The 4,009-nt window shown below is 35.1% G+C and overlaps 1 long non-coding RNA gene across 1 annotated transcript; it reads right to left on the reverse strand.

Annotated features, from left to right (window-relative positions):
- Nucleotides 1–847: 847 nt before the first annotated feature.
- On the reverse strand, nt 848–3,174 carry LOC142618053 (uncharacterized). Its single transcript, XR_012841143.1, has 3 exons — nt 2,763–3,174; nt 2,082–2,136; nt 848–1,213 (listed from the first exon to the last, which is right to left on the reverse strand). It is a non-coding gene; the product is annotated as an uncharacterized LOC142618053 (long non-coding RNA).
- Nucleotides 3,175–4,009: the final 835 nt, after the last annotated feature.

A 4,009-nucleotide genomic window follows, 5' to 3' on the forward strand; every position in this document is an offset into this window, starting at 1 on the left:
TGATAAGCAAGATGTGTGAACCAACGGTGGACCATGCATAATTTCACGTCCTTTGGTTGGTGGTGTTTTTTAGACTTTCCCAATTGATAAGCAAGATGTGTGAGCCAACGGTGGACCATGCATAATTTCACATCCTTTGGTTGGTGGCTTCGTAAAACTAATACAGAGCCAAGATTTTGAATAAATATCTTCCAGTGGAGCCACCTCTCATTTCAAGGATTATCTTTAATTTGTTGGGTACAAAACAATGACCCCAGACCCCTGAATTATTAAAGGTTTTTCTTACTCTCAGTTTTTGACCATTTTCTAGTCAAAATGACTGGGGCTCTACAGGTAAATACTGATTCACTGATGATCTCTCTCTCTCTCGCTCTCTCTCATTTTTTTTAAAATATATTTTTGATAACAACGAGAGACGTGTTAGGACATATGTGGAAATTTATATGAACATATGTCATTTAGAATTGGCTAATTGTTTGACAAAATGCACTTTACTTGTAATTAGGTAGATCTAGGGTGATTTAAGTCTTCAAGCAATATTGTGTTCAAGTCAAGAGTTAAAACCATGCAAATCTGTTTAAGAAACAAGTGAAGAAGTGTTGTATTTTAAAACTCAACAGATAGCTCGACAGATTGTATCTATCGAGGTTTAAAAGAAGCTTTTAGATTGAAACTCGACAGCATCTCAACAGATAGCCTATTTATTGAGAATTACGAAAATCAGATTTCCATATCTGTTTTTCACTCATATCCAAGCTCTTTGTGTAGGGTTTCTTTTCTCACAACCCTAGATATGTCACGCCCCAAACCCAAAAGGGCCCAAAGCATAAGAAAAACATCTCAAAAGTACTTATAGATTTTGTTCCTTTTGGCAATTCAATCCAAATAAAATCATATCAAGTAACAACATTAAGAATTATCATAATAATTTCATTAAATATACTCCCAAGGTAAGTTAGAGCTCTATGTAACAATTACAATGGCCACTAGCCACAAAAGAATGGAGGTCTGAATAAATACAATTACATATCAATAACTTGTCTTATTAGTGAAAATAAAGTCATAACCACTATTAGATACAAAAGAATTGAGTCAAGCCTACTCTAAGTTATATGTCATCAATTATCTCCATCACAAAAGTCAGCCTCCATCGGCAATTAATCTAACTACTGCTAGCCACCAAAAAGCTTTCTCAAAATGATAGTTGCCTACTCTGAAAAAGTTTGTAAAATAATGGAATGAGACAGAGCCCAGTAAGTAGCATAATTAATGGGAGTAGGGGAAATGCAAATTTCATGATAATAATCATTTTACAAAATGTGATATAATTTGGGAATTTCCATGAACATCCAGTAACTCCAATTTTTCTTAATAAAATGACAAGAATAATTAAAAGAACGTAGCACCAAGCTTTTTCAAAGTATTCCAACATGAAACTACGTACTATTTATTGTGAGCTATCAAAACACCCTTTTGAAACTTGAAAATCCAACCCAAGGTCACATGACAAGCCGCCATAAAGACGTTAGGTATGCCACAAAGACATCAAGTTATGCCACAAAGACATCAATTCGCCACAAAGACGGGGTGCCAAGATACCAATGTCACAAAGACTACAGCATCTGGTTGGGTAATCACCGGGTAATCACGTGTCACAGCCCAAGGGTAAAAACATGAAGAGCTCACAGTTTACATGAAATCAAACACGATTCAATTTCAAGTAGTTTCACAAAAACCTTTGAAATACCCCATATATTCACAAGGTTCTCAAGTTTTCCAAATTCGTTTATTGTCAATAAGATTTTCTATCAATTTCCCAAATATCATAAGCCAAGATAAAACATCTTTAGAATTTGCAAATAATGCAATAAATCCATAGAATCCAAATATGATGCATTTCCCCATTTGCATTACCAAATATGATGCACTATACATAAATAGTCATATATAATAGGGTCTCAACACAATACTTTTAAGAAAACATAGTTCCACAAATGATTTTCCAAAATGCGTTTGACCCAAAAACAGCGTCTATGCAATATGATTATTTTCCAAAAAAATCCCATTAAAAAGCTACTTACCTTGCAACTCGCAAAAAGCCTAACTCTCCAAGCTCCAAAGGAGATTAGCTAGAACCTAAACAATATCAAACAAACCTATCACAATAAGCATAAATCTTGACATTGCATTTAGCTATGAATTAGAGATTGCTAACTAAGCAATTAATTAGGCAAGCCTATTAAATAACTTCACAAATAATGTATTCCACTTCCAAAGTTTCTCAACAATTTCATTACAAGGCATAGACTCCCATTATACTCATGAATCATTCAATGTATTATCTCTAACATCAAAACCTCAATAATTTATGTGTAGTTTCCACAAGATTTTCACAACATCATCAAGAGACCCATGACACCAAAATCACAATATCCTTCAAAACTAACAATTTAAATCTTTAACTAGCTCCAAATAAACAATAAAAATTATATTCACCATTTATTTCATATTAAAAAGCCAAAACTCCCAAATCTTCACCACTTAGCCAACCACCATTGCAAAAATCATAAACCCACTCATCAAATACATCCACCAAGACCAAAACCCATGCATAAAAACACATAAGTATCATTTCTAATGCTCATAAATCACATGGGTATTATTATTATAGCTTAGATAAACATAACCTCAAGCAAAAGCATATAAACCCACAAAAATATTAGAAATTTTTACTTCAAATAGTAGAGGTGAGTGAGCCTTACTGTTTTCCTATGGAGTTTTTCGGTGATCTTGACAGAAAAATGGTGGAGGTGATGTGGAGTGTACCAGCGAGAAAGGATGAGAGAGTGAAAGAAGAGTGTTGTGTGAAAAGAAAATAAAAGAGAGCAAAGTGAGAGGTAGAGCCGGCCAAAGTGTGAGAGAGATATTGAGTAAGGATGTGTGGTGGGGAACAAATGGGTACGTGGGGCACATGTGACCATAAAGTCTAATCCCTCTTTCTTTTTTTCTTTTTTAACTTTGACTGGGACATTACAAGACACACATAAGGATTATTTTAATTGCTGTCTAGGGTGACACAATTGGATGCAACATGATGCAAAGTGATTATTCACTCAAATTGTGACCGGAGACAATTTGTCCTAGTTCATATTTCTCTTAAAGAAGTTGTTGCGTTTGTACGCCATAGGGTTTTGTAACCAATGAGCTTCTTGATCTTCATCGCGTCGATGAACTAAAGAACTTTGCAGCCAACATCTTTCTAAAGTTGGTGAGTAAGCCGTGTATTAGGATCCACGCATTGATTGGTTAGACACGTACTGGAAGCCATGCATTGAAAGGAGAGATTGTTACTATATTGCAAGTCCAATTGTGTGTTGGGATAAGGATTCAACTGTAGGTTAGTATAAGGTATTGAGATTCTTTTACTTGTAACCCTTATTTTGATAATAGTGGATTCTCGGAAGTAGTGACCTTAAATTCACCCGGTGGAGTTTTGCCTCTGTAGTTTTCTCCATTCGTAAACAAATCACCTGTATCAAATTTATTTTCTGTTGCATTTAGTTACCTGGTGATTTGTTTGTGCTACCATGCTATTGCATGTTAAATTGACTTAATTAATTTAATTGGCTAATTATTTGGTTAATTTACCCGAGGGGTCAATACATTCTTGGCTTATCAAGTGGTATCAGAGCAAGCACACTCTGATTAGGTTTAATCTTTGTTGTGTGATCCATTGTCCCTTGTTTGTCATGTATAGAGGATAATCTTTAATTATACCTCCTTTATTTGATGGCACTAACTATGCATACTGAAAAGTACGCATGAGAACTTTCTTGTAGTCTTTAGAAGAGAAGGTGTGGCAAGCTGTGGAGATAGGCTTGACCAAGCCAGAGGAAGCGTCGGCTGATTGAGATGATGCTAAGATCAAAGCGGCAAATTTCAACAGCAAAGCATTAAATGCTTTATTCAGTGTAGTCACAAATGAGGAGTTCAAGAAGATATCCTCCAC

The sequence above is a fragment of the Castanea sativa genome, chromosome 11 (assembly GCF_040712315.1).
Source record: "Castanea sativa cultivar Marrone di Chiusa Pesio chromosome 11, ASM4071231v1".
NCBI classification, from domain to species: Eukaryota; Viridiplantae; Streptophyta; class Magnoliopsida; order Fagales; family Fagaceae; genus Castanea; species Castanea sativa.